At 50.1% G+C, this 22,726-nt stretch overlaps 1 long non-coding RNA gene across 1 annotated transcript; it reads right to left on the bottom strand.

Annotated features, from left to right (window-relative positions):
- Positions 1-12,441: 12,441 nt before the first annotated feature.
- LOC129737443 (uncharacterized) lies at positions 12,442-15,281 on the bottom strand. Its single transcript, XR_008735300.1, has 2 exons — positions 15,197-15,281; positions 12,442-14,670 (listed from the first exon to the last, which is right to left on the bottom strand). It is a non-coding gene; the product is annotated as an uncharacterized LOC129737443 (long non-coding RNA).
- Positions 15,282-22,726: the final 7,445 nt, after the last annotated feature.

Raw genomic sequence — 22,726 nt, 5'->3', positions numbered from 1 at the left:
GAAGAACTGGAACCCTCCTTTCTTAGCCAGGCTCAACGGATTTTCTTAACGAGCCGCTGTTTCTCTGGTGGAATACCAGTCCAACTGGGTTTCACATGGCAAAGCAGCAGTGCTGTGAAGTAGCTGGTGGAGGATTTTCAGCACCTTGATTCTGTTCAGATACTAAGCCGAAAGTAGTGACAGCTGAAACAGTTACTTGTTGTCTTGGTGCAAGAGTTGTAGTTGCACCTTGTAAAGAGTTTAGTGCGGCTAAGCTGAGGTTATTGCTTGCTGAGGACAGGTAAGGCTGCTTAGTCGATTGAAATGAAGGTAGCAGCTTTCTCTGCGGAAATGCTCCTCTTAGAAATGGGAAACGGCAGCAGTGGGTACTTTTGGAACAAAATGGTGGTTACGCTCACATTTCTCTCTGTGCATGCCAGGGCAGTTGTCCTGGCTCTCTGTGTGGTCTCTCAGCAAGTCTTACCTGGTATGTGGCGGACCATCCGCGGATGGGGGATGTTCCTGGAGTGATGGTAGTAGTTTTCGCCTGAGCAGCCAAGCTGTGAGTCACGCCGGTTGTTCTTCCACATGTCGTGGCTCAAGTGAGGTTCACACGTTGACTCAGAATCGGTCTTTGTTGTGTGAACTTGCTGGCCCTCGTGGGGAGCGTCTTTGTTCAGGGCAGGCTGGCTCTTCTGCCGATGGGCTGAGGCCAAACGCTGGGGGTGAAGTGGAGAACAAGTGAGAACAGCAAAGGAGACGTCCAGGCCTTCTTGGTTTCTGCCTTTCCTAAAGGTTGTGTGCGCAGGGAGGCAGCCCCCTGTCTCTTTATAGTTGCTATCTGTTGTAGAGTTTGGATTGAGAGGTTGAATAACAGACTAGGAGCTGTTATTACCGTTATCCTGTGGGTTTTTTTTTCCCTTTCCGGTAGTAGCAGTCCCTAATGTTCACAGTCGTCTTTGCCTCAGGCACTTGCCTGGCACACTCGGTACTGTAACGTCTAAGACTGGGAACATCCCAAGACAGTTGGTTTGTTGAAGGCACCTGGCAAATGTCACACGGGGTGTGAGCTAATGTGTTCTGTTGTGATGCAGTCACGAGGTCATCAAACACTTGCCATGGCAACCGCATTCCACAGTATAGTGGTGGGTCACAGCTTGGAGGTGGGGGTGGGGGGGTGGTCCGTGAGCTGGGGAAACCCCCTGGGAGAAATAAAATCCTGTTTCTCTAACTCTTATTTATATCCAAGCTCAACTGTGGGTCAATCTGTGGTAGCAGCAATTACAAGTGAAGGTGCAGAGGGCACCTTCCCCACTGAAATTCAAAAGTTAATTTGGGATAAGGCAACTACATTTGCAAAAGAATTCAATCTTGGTGGTATCTGGTCAATTTTACTTACATTTCTGATTAAATTATTAAATGGTTCTTATCTCGACCCTCGACTTTGAACATTCCTTTCTGATTCTCCTCCCCACCCCTCTGGGTGGTGGGCAGTGAACAAGCAGCTGTGTGGTGCTTGGTTGCCGGCTGGGATTAAACCCCAGCATTTTGGTACATCCTAAAACAAAAACCCCAGCTTCAGCCACCCAAACCACACAAACGAGCACATCACAAATAGCTTTGCTTGACTATCTACTTACTGTGGACCTGTAAGCGTGTAAACGACCAGTATCCCAGTTATGGCACAGAGGCAAGAGGTGAGCATGCCACCACTCTGTGAGGGTAAGAGGAACTGACTGTCGTCTTGGGGTGGAGTGTGGTGATGTGCTCCCCCTGTCCCCATCACCCGTCCCCCCGCCCCGCATTCTAACCTGTGTTGCATCACAATGCTCAAGTGATGACCACCAGTGGTGGCGGTGACGGGCGGCTCTGGTCCTGGCTCACAGTGCGTTCCGGGAGACAGATAAGAGCCCGACAGCCAAGGGCTAGTTTGAACAACGTGCCCACCTGGCAGGCTGGCCACGGTCTGACTCAGGCCAAGCCTGGAAGAGGCTAACTTCTGTAGTCGGTGTGCAGATGTGACTGTGAGGTAATTCTCTGACTCCGTTAATCTTGGACGGCCCAGGGCCCGTTGAGCTCTGCTGTGCGGCACCAGCTGGCACAGCTCTCGCCTTGAGTAGGGATGCCTCTCTAGGCTATATGCAGCATTTTATCTCTGTTTTGCTTGTTTCTGAAGGGAAAACCTTCATTTGGGAACGCTGAGCACCGTATGAAAAGAGCTGAGGCTTGAAATCCACAGCAAAGGCAATTAGTGCTGACCTGCACCCAGTTCCTCGCAGCAGGATGTTGTGCCAGGAGAGGGCAAGGACGTGAGCAGCCACGGGGCCTGCGCCTGCGGGTGCTGAGGGAGCCAGCGGCTCGGGCGATCACAAGTCGAGCAGGGTGTTGCACGCGGTAAGAGAGGCGCGTCCTCTTGCAGCACGTCTTGCTGACCTACTGAATTGTGTTTTCCCATCAGCACGATCGGCACATTGTCCTTGTTTCACTGTTCACTGAAAGCCATTCCCACAGGTTACCGAGGAGCTGGACTGTAAAGCCAAGGAATCGGGAGCAGGTACAGCCACAGGCAGACAGAGTATGGTTCTTAAGTAGCTTGCACAATGGCATATTTTACTATCTCCGCTGGGCTCTTGTGAGCGTCAGCAAAGGGATTCAGCAAAGCCTTCACATTCTCACTGTGTCCCTGCCGCTGAGACTTGAAGAGCCACTGTCCCCTGTTCTCTTTGCAGCTACAGTGCCACTGGGAGCAGTGGGTTTGGAGGGCAGGCTCCCAGGGAGGTGGGAAGAGGGGACAGCTTCTAGCCAGGGCTCCGCCGTGGGTGGGATGCCACAAGGGTGGGGAAGAGTGTGACAAGGGAATCGGGGAGGCAGAAGCCCTGCAAAGAGCCAGGTTTCTGCAGGTGGGTGGTTTGTTTTCATTCTAGCGCTTTGGCTGATCAAGGGTGGGACTCTGAGCTGAGAGGCTTGGCTAAAAGGCCAGAGCAGTGCACCTGCAGGAGCACATCACAAGACTGGCTCCCAGTGTGTTGGAAGGGCTTGGGGTATCGGCAACCTGACTGCTTTGCAGCTGACCGACTCCTTGGTGCGAGAAGTCAGTGGTGGCAAGATTCAAAACGGGCATGTCTGTAGGAGAAGGCCTCAAGGACAAGAGTCCAAGTACTGATAGCCTGATGAATAGAGACTCGTTAGAACTTGTAGGGCACAAGCCCTGGGAGCAAAGGAACAAGCTAACTGCAGACCCCTGAGCCAGCACAGTTGAGGAGGCAACCAGCCGGACAGAGAAAGGAGTAGCCAGATAAGGGAACGGATGGCGCCGATATGTCACTTTGTTAATCAAGAAAGCCGCGTAGAAAGAAACCCCCTAATTTTGGAATAGAAATTGTTGCTATGTCAAGGTAAACTAATAAGTTCCTATTGTTCTAACGGTGTGCCTTAAATATCAACCAATCAGTGTTTGTTACGCTTAAGATTTAACCAATCGGTGTGTAATATGTAGAAGGTAGAAACGTATATAATTGTAGAGAAAATCACTAATAAACCGACAACTTGCTTGCATCAAGCTGCGTCCCGTCTCTTCATTCGCCGCACATGTCGGTCTTTTCACTCCCTTTTTTTTGAGGCTTTGCAAATAAGAACAGAGCACTACAGTGAGCTACTAAAGAAAGAAGACCTACATCTGTCTGTCTTCAGATGTTCTCAGTGAGCTGGGTGAGAAGAAAGCCTGTGGGACTGGAGGACTGCTGGATCACAATCACCACAAGGTAAACTGTGGGGTCTGTTTCCTTACAGGGCCTTTTTTTTTCTTTCTTTCTTTTTTCTATTTGTCCCTCCTTGCACCTTATTTGATGTTACTCTGTTGATGTGTTTTTGACTTGATCTAGTCGTTATGGTATGGAGTGTTGGCACAGCTGGGAAGGGGTTTTTGTGCTCAACTTGGACACAGGAGTTGCCAGGTCTAAAGAAGCAAACAACATTTGTTTATCCTTTGCTCTTCCTCTGAAAAACTACCCGGTTCCTGTGATGTGCGTAACTTTGTACTTAAGCAGAAACTTGCCTTTACAAGAGGCTGTGGCTGATGCTTCCTAGTTCCGCGGCTGCATGCCCAGATTTTATTTATGGTCCTTTTGGCTGTATGTCACAGTGTGCCATATATGCAAAGTAACACAGCACTTTATTTGGTGAGCTTCCATTTTGCGTGAGCTTGTCTTCCCTTGCCCTTCTCAAACATTTTCAAATCACGGCTGAAAGGCTCTTAACGCGGAGACCCTTTGTAAGGTAAGGATTATACTAGAGCAGTGTTTTGCTTAAGGTTTTTGGGCAGGAAAGAAACACAACTCCTCCACCACCAAAAGCAGAGGTACCCTTACTAGCTGTCCCAAAGGCTGTTGTATATTGTAACCCTGATAGCTTACAAGCTGAGCCTAAAAAACAGCTTTCAGGGCAGTAAGGCATGAGTAAGGTGGAGAGAATCAAGCTGCCTCTCCAGTCTCATGTTCTAAATTTTGTGTAGGTGAGGAGAAGGACGTTTGCACTGAGGTTTTTGTGTTTTGCTGTGAGTACATCCACCGCACTGCTTAGTGTAACCGCACCATTGCTCGCCCTTTCTCTTTTGATTTGGTAACTCTGGCCTCGGTGCAGCAGTGGAAGCAAGCCGAGGACGGTACGGGGCTCAGCAGAGGAGACTGCAGGGCCTGCCCTGTCCCTGGGGAGCTTCTTGTGACAGGTGTGAATTTGGGAAGTCCTGTAGAAGGAGAAAGTCCTTCCGAGCGGCCTTGTCAGGCTTTGAAGCGCCTTAATGAAACCGGCCGTCTGGTGGTGGGAGACTGGAGGCGTCAGTAACAGGGCAACTTGCTTGTTGCTTTTTGCTTATTTACTTAGAATCCTCCTCTCTTGGGATTGACTCTCCATGCATTTCCACGGGCAGTTCAGTGCCTGCATTGCCATGTTAAAAAGGCATGAGGGAGACGGGTATGTGTGAAATACTTGATGCCAGGAAACTGACACGGTGTAAGAGGAGACTTTTGGATGATCTGAGATCCATGTAAAACACTGTGTTGCAAAGCACAGCTGCAGGTGTAGCTGGGAGAGTGTGTTTCCTTCTGTTCAGGTTTGTATGCCAAGGCTAATGCTTTGTAACGTACGCTACAAGACGGTGTTGCTTCATTCCAGCCTGCAGTGGAGGCTGCCGGCTGTTCCCACTGCCGCCTTGTGTCCTTGCACAAGACTGTTGCTGCTATCGCAGCCCATCCAAGAGGCCTCTGTTCTCCTGTGGAAGCCACTCTGTTTCCATCAGTTCCGTTTTCACTATGCAGATAAAGGAAGTTCCAAGGCAAGGGAGAAGAAACGTGCTCCTTACACTCCTCTTGTCTCTTCAGCCGGCACTTTTGCCACAGGTGCTTTCTGCAGTAACAGCGATAGCGATACAGTCCTTTGAGAGCTCATGCCTTCACAGCACATTTCAGGTGAATAGCCTGCTTAGTGAAATGGCCAGCTCTTCAGTATCAGCGTCCCAGGGAGCAGCTGGCTTTCCAGTCAGCCTGGGTGCAGGAAACCTCTAATAAATGTGACAGTTTTCTGTAACTTGGCTCTCGGCGAGTGTGAGATCCATGCTGCTCCCCCGTTTCTGAATGCCTGCCTAATTCTCTGTCAGGCTTTTTTTCCCTCCAGGGCTCCTTTGAACCTTTCTCGTATGCTGTTGCTTGGCACTGAGGCTGCTTGCGCTGGGGGCGTTCTTTGAAGTCAGCGTTCTCCGGTGGTGTCAGCACTATTCCTGTAGCCCCAAGCCTGACGAGCCACCCCTCTGTCCCACATTTGTCATCCAGGTCTGGCTTACTCACCAGCCAGAGGGCCTCCTGCAGCCTTGCCTGCTGCTGCCGAGCCACAGTCTGTGTTGAGAGGGTTTTTGGATAGCCTGGGGTTGTTCTAGGCAAGAATCTGCCAGTGAGGTTTGTATGTAATGCTGTCTGGGGTTATTGTCACTTAGGGAAAGTTTTGGGAGCTGAAACAGCAGGAGGAGGAGGAGGAGGGTGGCTGTTACGGTCAGCATACTAGAAACGGCAAGAAGGGGTCATGGACTTGGAGACTAATAAGGATTTTTGCCACAAGCGCAGGTGGAAAAGTAAGAGGAAGACAATGACGGCAGGTTTCAGGAAGACTTTGGGCTGCGCTTATGTTAGGGAGGGGACCAAGTCCTCGTCAAGGTGCATCCACAGCAATATTCCTGTCAAACGAATGTGAGAAAGCATTAGTGCCTGTATAGAGGGCAGTGGTGAGAGCTGAAGTAGTGGGGGGCCGTTCCTCTCTGTCCCTGAGGGCAAGTAATTCAAAGTGGAGCCGCTGCAGGAAAGCGCTGCGGTAGTAACTGGGGGCTCACAGTGTGCTTGGCTTTAGGCTGCGGCTGTAGCAGACTTGCCTTGTGCGCTTCTGCTTGTGCTTCACCAGATTTAGCCTGAAGATGCTGCAAGCGAGTGCACGAGAAGCTCTGTAAGGATGGATGTGGGAGGTGGTGCTACCAGCAGTTCTTTTACCTCCTTGTTGAAGAGCTGGTGGTCTTTCTTGGTGTTGCAGTGTTTGAGATCATCCTTGCGTACCTGGAGAAGGCAGACTGGAAGGACGCCTTGTCAGTGTCTTGCCACAGCGGAAAGGGGCTGTTGCATTGGGAGAGGCTGATGATTCATCCAAGCATGCTCTGTCTGGAAAAGAAGATGAAGACGATGACTCGGACAGCAACTAGGCTTCACAATGAGACAACGGGAAAGATGGGACACGTAGTCCATGGGATGAAGTTGGGACGTGAAGTGGTTCCGCTCCAAAGACCATCTGCTGCCCTTGTGACACCGGATTGTCCCAATGCTCCATAGTTCCGTAGCTGGCCCAGAGCTGTTTCTGGACATGAAGGGCAAAGATAAATGTGTTTTTTTACCCTGAAGCTTCCGTATTAATAGCTTATTTTTATAAAAAATAAACCAATGGCAAATGTAGAATTTATTTTGTTTCCCAAGGAAGCGATTGCATTCCTGGTGGTTTTTTTTTAATTCTTTTAAATGTGACTTTTTCTACATACCAAGTTGGGCACGTTACCCAAGAGCATTAGTAGATGCTATTTGAATGGATGCCGCCTTCTCTGTTTCTGCCCTAAGTTTTCTTGAAAGCGGTGAATGGTGACCTCACAACCTGTTCCGCTAGTGCCGTTGCAAAGTGTGCATGAACACTCGGCACAAACAAGCAGAAATTCTAATTTTCCTGAGCTCCTCAACAGACAATCACCAGCAACCAAGCTGCCTTCATCAGCTGAGCCACGCTGACTTGTATACCATGTGTAGTTAGCTGGGGTCGGTAGATGAGCTACGAGCGTGGGGTTACGCCAATGCTTTAGACTTCAGCTTGAGCAGGGTGGATGTCTGCGCAAGCGCAAATCACGTGCCTTGGTTGGCACATGGTGCGCATGGAGTTGAGGCGTCACGATCGCTTTTGGTTACTTCTCGGTCCTCTTAGCAAAATTGATCACGGAGCCTCAGAACAGTACCAGGAGGCAGGAGCTCTCTCTTTCAAGTCACTTACCGAGTTTCAGTAGGCCTGATTTATGACATGATCCTGCGTGCATTGTTTTCTCTGTCAAATATTTTTCCTTTACAAAAAGAGGCATAGTCTCAGTCTTGGCTGGATGTTCTGGTTCCACTCGTTTCTAACTGACTGAAGTGCTCCTGCAAAGGACAGAAACAGAGACCGTGGAAGCGCGGCTTCGCTTCAGGCTTGTGAGCCTGCCCCATCCCTTTCTCCTGTAGGGACTAGCCAGGTAACTGCAGCTTCTGAGCAAGTACAGCTTCCGCGCGGGTCAGCTGAAGAGCGTAAGAAGACATCATCGTAACTGTTGTTCTGAGCTGAGCTGGAATCAGGGGGCTGACCCAGGCATGGCTTGGCTTGTATCCATTTTCATTCCTCCCTCTGTTGTTACGGCTTTCAAACGGAGACTAGAAGTGGGATCCCCACAGGCCTGTAAAGGGTTGGCAACCAACAGGTTGTGGCTTTCTACAGTCGGTGCGTTTCTGTCTGTTCTTTTTGAATAGCCATAGAAAAGCCTGTTCTGTTAGAAGGGTGCCTAGTGGCTCGAGTAATGTGGGCTTTTTTGTTAGGCTTTATAGAAATGTGATTGCTTTTGTTCCAGAAACGAGAACAGCTTTTTCATGAGAGCATTGCTGCTCTTATTTCTGTAACAAGAAGTGCATCGTGAGTGTGCCTGCCATCTATTACGCTGATTCTCTGATGTAAACGTGTCAAGCAATGCAATTACAAGGAGTTACATCGTTACAGCTGAGGTTCTGCGCGTTAATGCACATAGCACCTATTAAACCTGATCTAAGGCTCTTCAGCCTCTCTAAGGTTTCCTTAAGATGGCTTCGTACACGTGCCTCATCTCCTCAGGCTTGAGAGTGCACGAGCAGGTGGCATAGACAAACTGGGGACTTTGGAGACTTTCTGAGTGGGTCCGAAAGCCTCTTACGGCATTACGCAGCCTGTCCTGCATCGTTGCCAGTGACATTAGGCAAACGCACCCGCGCCGTGCACATGCACATGTTTTCAGATCAAGCTGTTGCAAATCTGAAGCTTACCTGCCTGTGGAGAAAGAGAAGGAAGAGGTGCTCTGCATTATTCTGCTCTTAGCACCGGGAGCCTTCCAGCTCGGCAGCATCACAGCAGCTTGGGGACCGGCTGTGCGGCCTCTTTGTACACATTGCTTGTCTCAGTCGCCCGCTCTTCCTGTCCTCTCGCTGGCGCCTTAGCCAGGAGTTGGGGCATTGCTGCTGTTTCCCTTTGCTCTCTCTTTGTGCTAAGCTCGTCAGGTGATACTAGGCTGAAGTTCATGCCTGTGGTCATGAGTCGTCTCTCCCGGATGCTGTCCTCGGGATGTGTTAACTGGCGAGATAGAACAGCAAGCGAGAGTAGACTGGGGTTTCGATGGGCTCAGCCCTCTGGCTGCTGCTGCCGTTCTCAGCCTTTCAGCATCCTACAGTTCTGCAGCCACCTAGAAGAGGCTGTTCTTGGCGGGCCTGGACTCACACTGATGTGCGCACTGACCCTTTTCTAAATGCTTTAGGTGCCTGGCTGTTCATCAGTGTATTCACCAGCCATAGACACGATCCTAAGAGAGTAAAGTGGTGATTTGCTTTCAGGCAGCCGGCTGCAGCTATGTGAAGTGGCGTGTTCAAGAAGCCCCGAAGGGCCCATTCTTGCAGTGAGTCCAGTGTGAAGTTACTGTTGAAAACAGCCAAATTAGTTGCAGCACATGAAAATTGCCCCAGCGTCAGGTCAAATGCGAGATGTTGAAACCTTTGGCTTTGGACGTTTGTGAGAAGTTCTGAAAGAACAGCTTGTTTAAGCAAGTGTGCTTGTGTGATTTGTGACCCCTCCAGCGCTTGCCATGATGCTGCAACTCCTCCTGAGAGAGCAGGGAGGCAGTCCTCCTGTCTCACCAGCGTCTTTTTGCAGCATGAAAGTGGAGGCTGGTAGGCTGGCCATGGACCGACATGCCTGGGAAAAAGCATGCTGAGCGGTCTTGGCCTTGTGCTGTATTTTGCTTGGGTCCTGATATACGTGCTGTCACGTACTTCACATGCTGTGTCCTGTGTCTTTGTTTAATGCCCGAGTGTCTGTGGCCGCCTCTGTGAAGAAGGTCGTGGACTCCCCAAGTAGTACGTCCTACCTCTGCAGCAATGGGCAGCTGGTTGAGAAGTCAGGGGGCCAGATGTGTGTATCGGGGGACATTTGAGTGATTCAGTATTTTTAATCTCATTTTACTTTGTTGCAGGGAACACCTGTTACATATTTTTTCTTGTCTTCTCATGTAGAAGGAGAGTGGGTGTGGGTTGGGGAAGTCGGTTACCCTGGTGTAAATTGTAGAATCCAGGTGTGCGACACGACTGACTTCCTTGGGAGGACACTGTTAGTGCATTTCTTCTGGCTTCCTGTCGTTCTCAGATAGAATTGAAGTGTTCCTTTACTTAACTACAGCGAGTAAGTTACAGAGCTGGTAATAGTCAGTGTTATTCTAATGCATTTTATTCTGCTTCTTGACTGCTTCATGACATTGTTTGGAACGGCTGCACAGGTAGCTGAGTTTAGCGCTCTGTGTTTGTTTTTGTTTTTCAGGAGGCTCTGAAAACTTGGCCATATTCAGTCATCACGATCCAGTGCATAACTCCTGCTTACTTCTGCGTTCGCTGTGCACTCCAAAGAGTTTACGTATTTCTCGAGTGGGCCAGCTCTGCAGTGATAAGATTACGTCTCGGGAGAAGGATAGAAAGAAGTACTTGCAGAAGAAGCTTAGTTTGCAAGCTGAGGGCTTCACGAAGCATTGAGCAATAGTCGACATGGATGTGTGACTGTTGCAGTCAGTGTACTACCGGAACCTTCTCAGTAACAGCAGACACATCCTAAAGACCAGAGACTCCCAGCTTTTGGGGGTAGGGACAAGCAATAGTTCAGAAGCTGGGACGTCTAATTTTATCAGAGGACACAGAAACGCCGCTGCCTCACAGAGCAGTCTTGAGAGTTACTCTGCCGCTGCTGCACCCTGACGTGATTGTAAGAATCTGCTTCAGCTTCTCCTGCTAGTGAATCCAGGCCTCTAATAAGGCAGGCAGGTGGGATCAAGGATAACATAACACAAACAGCTTTAATGCTTATCTTGAGTCACACGTTGAACATAACCTTGTTCTTTCTTTATTACTAGGATGGGCTTGAGAGAGCTTTGTTGTCAGGCATCTAGCAAATACAGTCACGGGTGCTTTGGAAAGGGAAATGGGTGAGAAGGTGCAATTGATCGTAACTATCCTTGCAAACTATTGCCCTTCTGGCTCTTACCACGTTTGTTCCATGACCTGTCAGCTTCAAACTTCATGGAGGGAATGCAACCGTGCTGTTGAAAGACCACATTAATGTGGTTGCTTTAGTTTTCGTTCTGTTCAGTAGTGATCCTGTGAGGCCTCTGCGATGTAATTAAGTTTTTCAGGCTCAGCTACTGCAGCATGGTGCTGAGGGACAGCTGGTAGGAAACACTCAGGACAGAGATTTGAATGGGTTTAAGACAGTCATGAGTACAGCCCAAAAGCATTCGGTCAAGTTCAAGTGTGGCCCATTCAACAGGTCATTACCACAGCCCTGTCAGTGTGTGGTCACTTAACCCTGCTGTCTGGTTTCCAGATGACTTTGTAGTGTTTACACCTAAGACACCAGGGAAGTTGCAAAGCACTGCCAGCTCGTCTCCTGCTAGAAGCTCCGTCCCCATTTACTGCAGACGGCAGACTCCTACTCTCGTGCAGCTGTATAGAAATTACATCTCTCGGAAAATGTTCCCCATTTACATGGCTTTGTGCGAATGAGTTTCTGCCTCTGTGGTCTGAGTTGGCAGGCAGACCTGAGTAATGCCCACTCTGTGTGACTGGCCTTTGGCCAGCCATTCATAAAAACTCTGTTTCCTGAATGTGTGGCCACACGTTCCTTCACCCTTACCAGCCTGCTCTGCTGGGGGCTCTAGCACAGCTGGGCACGTGCAGCAGTGAGCGAGCAGCACGAGAAAGCCGAGCTGAGGTTGGCCACTCGGTCTTGGCATACTCCTCTCCTGCAGCGGGAGATGGGAATGGAGGTGGTAGTTGTGACTATAGTAGGCATGATTTGAAGGCAGGGGCCCTTGGAAAGAGAACACTGAGCTCTGCGCTGAGCTAAGCTCCTCTTTCTTTAACGCTGTGCGGCCAGGGTTTCTCTCCTTCCCCGCAAACGGCCAGATGCTTTGAGTGAGCTTGTCTGCACCGAATCATCTGAGTCTGGAAAACAGATGGGAGTAGGGTTGACTTGTCACCTTGCCTTGTTTTTGTGAGATTTAATTGGCAGAGGTATCTTTTAGACGGGTAAACCCCAATTCTTCCGCTTTCACAGTCCACTCACAGGGCCTGAAAAAGGGCCAAACGCGTTTCTGTCCTTGTTGGCTGTATTTCAACGGCTCGAGGTTTGCACGGTGCATTGGAAGGCTGGTTTTGGTCTCATCCTGTCTTGTCCGTGTCTCACCCCACCGCATTGGATGCTACAGTGTGTGCTGCTTCTCTGCCAGTCGTGAGAGCTGTGAAAGCAAATTCCAGCTTGCTGTGAGGCAGACGACTGCAGTCATTGTGCAGGCCACATGTGGCAAGTCCAGGGTCTTTCTTTTTCTTGGTTTTTTCTTTTCTTCCCCAGTGCCTAGGGCTTGGTGTGCATCTCTGCAGACAGTGTGTGCGTGCCCCTCTTCCTACCCCAGTATGTCTGTGACTGCAGAGCCAAGCCTACACACAAGAGCTCTTTGTGCAGGCCTGGCTGAGTCACGCAAACAGATGACCCTGATGCCAAAAGGCGTTGCCTCTGTCCCTTTTTTCATTTAGCTCACGTCTCATGTACCTATGCAGCATGGTTGGGTTGAATGACTTGAGGACAAAATACAATGAACATCAAATTGTTTTATTAGGAAGTCTGAACGCCTGTCTTTATAATCTAAGTGCTCAGATCACATATTTCTGTATGTGAAGGTGGCTGGGAGATGCTGCAGCGGCTGTGAATAGGGGAGGCCTCTGCTGGAAAAGGGATATCCGTGGTTTGGGGGCAGCCGTGGTACAGGTGAGATTTCTGGTAGAGCGTGAGGGCAGGACGGCCTCTTGTTTCCACCACACTTTCTCAGCTGTAGCTCTTCCCTGGGAAGAGCGTGTCTGCTTGTGCTGGACCTCTCTTTCTCAGCGTTGCAAACAAAAGATGTTCTTTCTCCCTTTCTGGAAAACATTTTGGAAAAGCAAGCTGTATATTACCAGGCTAGGCTTAGGATGATGTTAGACTCGTTTGGCTTTGTTCGGTACGCAGCTGAGAGTATAGAAGCACATCTGCTCTTTGGCAAAGAAGCCTCACTGGGCACCACTGTGGAAAAGCAGAGGTGCTTGCTTTGGAGGTTTCCTCTTCCTCCTTCTAGTTCTTAGGTAAGATTACTCTTCACCCTCTCCTCCAGCTGAGTTCCAAGCAATAGTAAATGCTGGCAGCGTCAGAGCTGGCATGAGTGGCTTTGTTAAAATGATCACGTACGCTGGGACTGGCTTGTGTTGCCTCTGTGTGCTTCAGAAGGGGCACAAAGAGGTGACAGTGGCGTTCCTTGGCAGCGCCACTATTTTTGGCTTGCCCTGACTGGGTAGAGGGTGCAAGAGTGGGCTTTGGTAGCTGGAACGGTCTGAGAAAGCCTGACGTAGCCTGCAGAGAGCGAGGGCGAGATGTTAGATGAGGGCGAATGCCATAGTTTGCTGGCAGAGGGGGTTTCAGCTTGCGTGTAACTTACAGGAGCAGATCTCAGAATGTCACAGGCTCACAGAACGGCTGGGGTTGGAAGGGACCTGTGCAGGCCATGTCGTGCAACCCCCTGCTAAAGCCGGTTTGCCTAGAGCGGGTTGCACAGGGTCGCGTCCAGGTGGGGTTTGAGTATCTCCAGGGAAGGAGACTGCACAGCCTCTCTGGGCAGCCTGTGCCAGGGCTCCGACACCCTCCAAGTGAAGACGTTTTCCCTCACACTCGGATGGAATTTCCTGTGTTTCAGTTGGCGCCCGTCGCCCCTTGTCCTGACGCTGGGCACCACTGAAAAGAGCCTGGCCCCATCCTCTTGACACTTGCCCTTAAGATATTTATATGCACTGAGGAGATGCCCTCTCACTCTTCCCCAGGCTACACAGGTGCATCTCTGTCAGCCTGTCCTCATAAGGGAGATGGTCCAGTCCCCTGTGGTCTTTGTAGGTATAAACTGTGCACCGCAATGTAAAAGGAGGTTGCTCTCCAAGGGGTTTCCAGTGCTGCTAAAACTTGGTACTTGTATCAAACTTGTATCAAATCGCCTGGCGTGGCTTGTACTTAGGAGCATTTTTGCCGAAGGCTGCCCGTGATCAACTTCAATCACAAAGTTACCTTTTCCATAGCAGGAGAACCCAAAAATTTCTGGTTGTGGGGTTTAGCTTATCCATCATTGTGGCAACCTCCCTGCAGGTTTTACGTGGCCGGAGTCATTTCCCCGTCTAGGCTTCTCCGATGTGGGGGGAGAGGCTTCAGCAGTCGGGCTGTTGATGTTCTCTGCTGCACCTTCCTCAGATTTCAGCACGTCTTTCTCAGTCAGTTCTCAATCCACCAGACTGAACACAAAGTCTTTCTCTGAAACGTGAAGGTAGCAGAAATTTTGTTCAAATTCCCACTTGCTGCTGATCTGGATGTTTGGGGGTGAATTCAGGAGTTCCCTTACCACGTTTTCAAAGGGCTTAAAGACACGAGAGAGACATTTTGTTTGCTTTCTGCCCGCCCCCAGCCGCCCAGAGCCCCAGTGGGAGAGCGCGTGTTTCCGCCCCGCACCAAACCGGAGAGCGCTGAGGTGTAAGTGACTGCTTTCTGTCTGCTGTCACCTGACTGCTCAGCGCAGCCACAGCTGGGCCCAGCGCACTTTGCTGGACCTGATACCTTCCACCTCGGCAACGCCGCTCAGCTCAGGTCGATTAGAATTTCAGGGTTTGATGGGAACGTACAAGAGCGCGTGCTTCTCAGAAAGGGATGCAGGTGCGTATCTTTGTTACCTTGTTTACTTGCCCTTCCAAACCATTCTTGGATCTTGGTAAGGGAGTCTGTCTCCAAAAGTTGGCTGATTTTTTCCAGCACCTAGAAGACGTACAGAATAGTGACCATGAAAGAAGAGAAGCTGATTCGTGACAGTTTTTGCATGTGTTTCCGTTTAGCTCTAGCTGTGTGAGTGTGCGGCTTTACGGCTGTGCAAATTGCCTAGCCCAAGGTGTCCCATCAGGTTTGCCACAGTGTGAGCTAAGGACGCCAGCCTGCAAAAGGTGATATTGCATGAGCGCCGTGTAAGCGGCACTTCAGAGACACCGCAAGGAAACGCTAAGAGTGTTTACTACGAAGAAAGCCCCTTGCATGTGTCATGCCAGATTTACAGGCTGCCTTTTAGAGAACAAGTTTCAGCTGTGTCGTTCCACCAGTGATTGCCCATAGCAACTTCCAGGTAGGGGAGAGCAACTGAGGAGTAAATGCTAAATACAAAAGCCAGTAGTCTCCCCACGGGGGTGGTGGCGGTGGGAAAAGTGGCCAATGAAGTCCCACACCATCCTCAAGAGAACTAAGAACGCATACCGTGGTAGGAATCCATGTACTGTAGCCCTCGTGTCTTTACCTTTTTTTCCTGATCTGTGTCGCTGAGGTCAGAACTCCCCTGGACGCGAGCACTGTAGCGCGAGCTGACGGATGGGGAGGAACGCTGAGGGAGAGGCGTGTCCTGGAGTTCCAGTCTGTGTGCAGGCTGTGCAGAGGCTTGGAACCGTTTCTGCAGAAGCTTTTCCAAAAGAGAAAGCAACGTGTAAAGGAGTGGCTTGACTCCATTTCTGCAGCGCTTAAAGCAGTGCGAAACGTAGGGCTAACACTAGTCCCCAGCAAGGGTGTGCAGCAGAAACACATCTGAAACTGTCGCTCGCTTGGACAGGAACACCTGTAGGTTAGCTGCATTAGGTTAATTGTTACAGCTGCTACTACACAGTCGCCGAGAATCGCAGTACATATCTACGGCAAATGCGTAACGCTGGAGGAGAATGAGAGTGCTGCCGGGTAACTGCTGGTGGAAGTCAGGTGAGGAAACCATTAAGCCTGCAGCTTGAGGCTAAAGAGTTACGGCAGCAGGAATCTTGTACTGGAATTTATGAGCACAGCTGCAAAGCTGGGTCTGAACCTCAGTGTGCTGCTTCTAGAGAACGGTGTCAGCCCAAGTAAAACTGCTGGCAGTAAGTAATCTAAAGAAGCTTTGTGTGTGAGGGGAGGAGGCTTCTCCTGGGCTTGCTTGTTGTATAGTGTGATGTTTTCTCCCCGGCGCTACCAAAGCACAGTGGCGTTACAGATCTGAACACAATACAGTTATGGTTTAGCTGTCGTACTGCTTGACACCGTCTCCCTTCCAAGCTCTATGTTCTACATGTGGGATGCTCACATCCCTCTTTTTGGTTCTGCGCGGTCCTCCTTAGCAATCGGAGACCGTCAATTCAGGTTACATTGTTGAGAAGTGAGGGAGAGTGTGCCGCAGCAAAGAGCCATGTCTTCCCCCCCGCTACCCACCCCATCCCCCCACCCCCCTTACCTTTTCAGGCACAGCAGAGTTCTTCCCAAGCCTTTTGGGAACATCGGCACGTCCTTCTGAGTGTCCTTTTGGCAGGCTGCTGCTTACAGCACAGACCAGAGTGTTGTTTAATCCTGTGCAAGAAACCAGAAGATACAGGTTTTTCCTACAGTAAACACGCACAGTCAACTTGGCAGGTGATCTCCAAGGAGAGTCTGTGCTGGAAGGATGGAAAAGGGAGGTATCGGACCTGAAGTTTGTAGGCCCTGATACAGGGCTGATGGAACGGTGTGTAAACCCTGGGTAAACCTGTCATACTTGGGTAGGTGGCAGAGGGCCGTAAGCAGTCTGTTAGGGAGGACGGTGTGACCAGCCGCTACCTCAACAGTAATGATGCTCCAGGTACGACCCGGAGAGTGGGCAGGTGGGGTGAAGCCCACTCCCTGAGCGGTGCCAATCAGGAGAAAAGTGTCACTTGTCCATGTGTCTTCAGAACAGGCTTGTGGTTTTCAATGAGAGCCGCGGCATTTAATGAAGAACTGGAACCCTCCTTTCTTAGCCAGGCTCAACGGATTTTCTTAACGAGCCGCTGTTTCTCTGGTGGAATACCAGTCCAACTGGGTTTCACATGGCAAAGCAGCAGTGCTGTGAAGTAGCTGGTGGAGGATTTTCAGCACCTTGATTCTGTTCAGATACTAAGCCGAAAGTAGTGACAGCTGAAACAGTTACTTGTTGTCTTGGTGCAAGAGTTGTAGTTGCACCTTGTAAAGAGTTTAGTGCGGCTAAGCTGAGGTTATTGCTTGCTGAGGACAGGTAAGGCTGCTTAGTCGATTGAAATGAAGGTAGCAGCTTTCTCTGCGGAAATGCTCCTCTTAGAAATGGGAAACGGCAGCAGTGGGTACTTTTGGAACAAAATGGTGGTTACGCTCACATTTCTCTCTGTGCGTGCCAGGGCAGTTGTCCTGGCTCTCTGTGTGGTCTCTCAGCAAGTCTTACCTGGTATGTGGCGGACCATCCGCGGATGGGGGATGTTCCTGGAGTGATGGTAGTAGTTTTCGCCTGAGCAGCCAAGCTGTGAGTCACGCCGGTTGTTCTTCCACATGTCGTGGCTCAAGTGAGGTTCACACGTTGACTCAGAATCGGTCTTTGTTGTGTGAACTTGCTGGCCCTCGTGGGGAGCGTCTTTGTTCAGGGCAGGCTGGCTCTTCTGCCGATGGGCTGAGGCCAAACGCTGGGGGTGAAGTGGAGAACAAGTGAGAACAGCAAAGGAGACGTCCAGGCCTTCTTGGTTTCTGCCTTTCCTAAAGGTTGTGTGCGCAGGGAGGCAGCCCCCTGTCTCTTTATAGTTGCTATCTGTTGTAGAGTTTGGATTGAGAGGTTGAATAACAGACTAGGAGCTGTTATTACCGTTATCCTGTGGGGTTTTTTTTCCCTTTCCGGTAGTAGCAGTCCCTAATGTTCACAGTCGTCTTTGCCTCAGGCACTTGCCTGGCACACTCGGTACTGTAACGTCTAAGACTGGGAACATCCCAAGACAGTTGGTTTGTTGAAGGCACCTGGCAAATGTCACGTGGGGGATGAGCTAATCTGATCTCTTCTGTTATGTTCCAGGCTCTAGTTCAACAAATACTCTCTGAGGCACCTGGCTCGGGTGCAAGCGCATCCCCAGTGGAGTGATGGATCTTAGCGTACGGGGGGAGTGGTCCGTGAGCCAGGGAAACCCCCTGGGAGGGCAGAGACCTGCCAGGAGCCAGCAGCTCCCATGAGAGCAGCTGAAGAGGTGTGGGCAGGGCCAGGGGTCCTGGAAGCTGCTCCTCGCTCCCACAACGTTCAGCCCTGGGGAGCGCTGCGACCGGGGCGGGCAAACAGGTGGCTTTGCAGGGTGGCCGTTTGGGTGGGAGGGCACCTCTTTCAGGGGGGGACATTGCGCTGGCCAAAGGTGAGAGACTTGAGGTACACACAAGCCAGCAACTGGACATTGTTCTGTGGTCATCTGCACAGGTCAAGGGCCATGCAGTGGTGGAGCTAAAGAGCCTTAGGGCAGCGAGGAGGGTGCACAGCAAGCTCGCCCCCCTGGGATAGCTAACTGAAGTTTTCAAAAATGAAGTTCATGTGAGAGGGTTCTCTTCTTCACTAAAAACTTTTATGGATTTTCTTTGGCAATTGAAACTGTCTTGTGAAAGAGAAGTCTAGAATCTCACTAGTTATTTAGCAACCTCTTTGTATTATATACAATAATTCCTGGTACAATATGTTTTGGGGATTTTAGGGGTGTTATTCTACCCAAATAGCAACTTACGACATGCCTAATATTGAGATTGGTAAAATTAAATGACAACCAAGGATGTTTGGGGTTTACCCAGTATGGTGCACCAGAATGGTGCTACCAGCCGGCACTGTCATTTTTATATTGTAGATAAAATGACACCCCAAACGTTGATTATCATTGCAGCATGCCATAGCATAGCAGTCCACGAGCTTGTGGCCTTGAGGCACACCAATTTCAGGACATTGCACCTGCGGGTGACTGCTACTCATGTAACTTGTTGTTGGTTTTGTTGGTTTTGCAAGCCATCTTGGGCACAAGAGGAAGATAAAAACTGTGTCTCTGAGGTCAACAATAAATCAGATTTAGAGTTTCTCGTTGTGTCTTAAGGCCTTTTGCAGAGGCATGGGGCATGCTCTCTGTCTTTGTGTCCTCACCAGGAGTGGGACTAGTGTCCGTAAGAGCTGGAGAAAAGGAGAAAATGGAAGAAGCACGGGCAGATATTTTTTATGCTTGGAGGGCAAAAAGAGGGGCACGTGTGTCGTGTGTGTCTCTTTGTCGTTACGGGTAATGTTTGGGTAACGTAGAGTCCGAGATGCTGTTGAATATTGTCAAGAGAAGGCATCTGATAGCAGAAGCTCTAAGAAAGGGTTCAGGTAGCTGCTGGCTCCTGATGCCTAGGATGCCTGTGGAGAGGTACTACTGCTGGTGCTACAAGATGATGACCTATCTAGAAGGAGAAAGGAAACGTGGATGGAGTCGGGTGAAGGGCAGTAGTGTTAGTTGCCAAAGTTATGTGATCTGTGAGGTTTGGATACCGTAGGGTTCCCTCGTTCAGATCAGCCTGTTGACTTCAGTGGAAGGTGAAAGGATGAGTATTATTACGGCATCCGATTCTGCCAGTACTTCTGGCATTTTGCCTTGACACGCTTTCCTTTCCCCACAGCCGATCCCAGTTTTTTTCAAGAGAGTGCTATAAAAATATGAAGGTGTTTTTTTCACTTTTAAAAGGAGTAGCTCTTTTGGGTGTGTATTTTGTTGCCTTATGAAAAGCATTTGCCAAGAGTTAGTTGGCGTTGAAACTGAACAAAGAAGCCATCTAGTGTAGCACTCATGTTTTACCTTAATTTCCCGATCCACGTCACAGAGGTCAGAACTCCCCTGGACGCGAGCACTGTAGCACGAGCTGACGGATGGGGAGGAACGCTGGGGGAGAGGCGTGTCCTGGAGTCCCAGTCTGTGTGCAGGCTGTGCAGAGGCTTGGAATCGTTTCTGCAGAAGCTTTTCCAAAAGAGAAAGCAACGTGTAAAGGAGTGGCTTGACTCCATTTCTGCAGCGCTTAAAGGCAGTGCGAAACGTAGGGCTAACACTAGTCCCCAGCAAGGGTGTGCAGCAGAAACACATCTGAAACTGTCGCTCGCTTGGACAGGAACACCTGTAGGTTAGCTGCATTAGGTTAATTGTTACAGCTGCTACTACACAGTCGCCGAGAATCGCAGTACATATCTACGGCAAATGCGTAACGCTGGAGGAGAATGAGAGTGCTGCCGGGTAACTGCTGGTGGAAGTCAGGTGAGGAAACCATTAAGCCTGCAGCTTGAGGCTAAAGAGTTACGGCAGCAGGAATCTTGTACTGGAATTTATGAGCACAGCTGCAAAGCTGGGTCTGAACCTCAGTGTGCTGCTTCTAGAGAACGGTGTCAGCCCAAGTAAAACTGCTGGCAGTAAGTAATCTAAAGAAGCTTTGTGTGTGAGGGGAGGAGGCTTCTCCTGGGCTTGCTTGTTGTATAGTGTGATGTTTTCTCCCCGGCGCTACCAAAGCACAGTGGCGTTACAGATCTGAACACAATACAGTTATGGTTTAGCTGTCGTACTGCTTGACACCGTCTCCCTTCCAAGCTCTATGTTCTACATGTGGGATGCTCACATCCCTCTTTTTGGTTCTGCGCGGTCCTCCTTAGCAATCGGAGACCGTCAATTCAGGTTACATTGTTGAGAAGTGAGGGAGAGTGTGCCGCAGCAAAGAGCCATGTCTTCCCCCCTCCTACCCACCCCATCCCCCCACCCCCCTTACCTTTTCAGGCACAGCAGAGTTCTTCCCAAGCCTTTTGGGAACATCGGCACATCCTTCTGAGTGTCCTTTTGGCAGGCTGCTGCTTACAGCACAGACCAGAGTGTTGTTTAATCCTGTGCAAGAAACCAGAAGATACAGGTTTTTCCTACAGTAAACACGCACAGTCAACTTGGCAGGTGATCTCCAAGGAGAGTCTGTGCTGGAAGGATGGAAAAGGGAGGTATCGGACCTGAAGTTTGTAGGCCCTGATACAGGGCTGATGGAACGGTGTGTAAACCCTGGGTAAACCTGTCATACTTGGGTAGGTGGCAGAGGGCCGTAAGCAGTCTGTTAGGGAGGACGGTGTGACCAGCCGCTACCTCAACAGTAATGATGCTCCAGGTACGACCCGGAGAGTGGGCAGGTGGGGTGAAGCCCACTCCCTGAGCGGTGCCAATCAGGAGAAAAGTGTCACTTGTCCGTGTGTCTTCAGAACAGGCTTGTGGTTTTCAATGAGAGCCGCGGCATTTAATGAAGAACTGGAACCCTCCTTTCTTAGCCAGGCTCAACGGATTTTCTTAACGAGCCGCTGTTTTTCTGGTGGAATACCAGTCCAACTGGGTTTCACATGGCAAAGCAGCAGTGCTGTGAAGTAGCTGGTGGAGGATTTTCAGCACCTTGATTCTGTTCAGATACTAAGCCGAAAGTAGTGACAGCTGAAACAGTTACTTGTTGTCTTGGTGCAAGAGTTGTAGTTGCACCTTGTAAAGAGTTTAGTGCGGCTAAGCTGAGGTTATTGCTTGCTGAGGACAGGTAAGGCTGCTTAGTCGATTGAAATGAAGGTAGCAGCTTTCTCTGCGGAAATGCTCCTCTTAGAAATGGGAAACGGCAGCAGTGGGTACTTTTGGAACAAAATGGTGGTTACGCTCACATTTCTCTCTGTGCGTGCCAGGGCAGTTGTCCTGGCTCTCTGTGTGGTCTCTCAGCAAGTCTTACCTGGTATGTGGCGGACCATCCGCGGATGGGGGATGTTCCTGGAGTGATGGTAGTAGTTTTCGCCTGAGCAGCTAAGCTGCGAGTCACGCCGGTTGTTCTTCCACATGTCGTGGCTCAAGTGAGGTTCACACGTTGACTCAGAATCGGTCTTTGTTGTGTGAACTTGCTGGCTCTCGTGTGGAGCGTCTTTGTTCAGGGCAGGCTGGCTCTTCCGCCGATGGGCTGAGGCCAGACGCTGGGGGTGAGGTGGAGAACAAGTGAGAACAGCAAAGGAGACGTCCAGGCCTTCTTGGTTTCTGCCTTTCCTAAAGGTTGTGTGCGCAGGGAGGCAGCCCCCTGTCTCTTTATAGTTGCTATCTGTTGTAGAGTTTGGATTGAGAGGTTGAATAACAGACTAGGAGCTGTTATTACCGTTATCCTGTGGGGGTTTTTTTCCCTTTCCGGTAGTAGCAGTCCCTAATGTTCACAGTCGTCTTTGCCTCAGGCACTTGCCTGGCACACTCGGTACTGTAACGTCTAAGACTGGGAACATCCCAAGACAGTTGGTTTGTTGAAGGCACCTGGCAAATGTCACACGGGGTGTGAGCTAATGTGTTCTGTTGTGATGCAGTCACGAGGTCATCAAACACTTGCCATGGCAACCGCATTCCACAGTATAGTGGTGGGTCACAGCTTGGAGGTGGGGGTGGGGGGGTGGTCCGTGAGCTGGGGAAACCCCCTGGGAGAAATAAAATCCTGTTTCTCTAACTCTTATTTATATCCAAGCTCAACTGTGGGTCAATCTGTGGTAGCAGCAATTACAAGTGAAGGTGCAGAGGGCACCTTCCCCACTGAAATTCAAAAGTTAATTTGGGATAAGGCAACTACATTTGCAAAAGAATTCAATCTTGGTGGTATCTAGTCAATTTTACTTACATTTCTGATTAAATTATTAAATGGTTCTTATCTCGACCCTCGACTTTGAACATTCCTTTCTGATTCTCCTCCCCACCCCTCTGGGTGGTGGGCAGTGAACAAGCAGCTGTGTGGTGCTTGGTTGCCGGCTGGGATTAAACCCCAGCATTTTGGTACATCCTAAAACAAAAACCCCAGCTTCAGCCACCCAAACCACACAAACGAGCACATCACAAATAGCTTTGCTTGACTATCTACTTACTGTGGACCTGTAAGCGTGTAAACGACCAGTATCCTAGTTATGGCACAGAGGCAAGAGGTGAGCATGCCACCACTCTGTGAGGGTAAGAGGAACTGACTGTCGTCTTGGGGTGGAGGGTGGTGATGTGCT

The sequence above is a fragment of the Falco cherrug genome, chromosome 15, assembly GCF_023634085.1.
Source record: "Falco cherrug isolate bFalChe1 chromosome 15, bFalChe1.pri, whole genome shotgun sequence".
Classification (NCBI taxonomy): domain Eukaryota; kingdom Metazoa; phylum Chordata; class Aves; order Falconiformes; family Falconidae; genus Falco; species Falco cherrug.
Note: the sequence above shows the minus strand (reverse complement) of the source record. Positions and strands in the feature narration are given on the sequence as shown.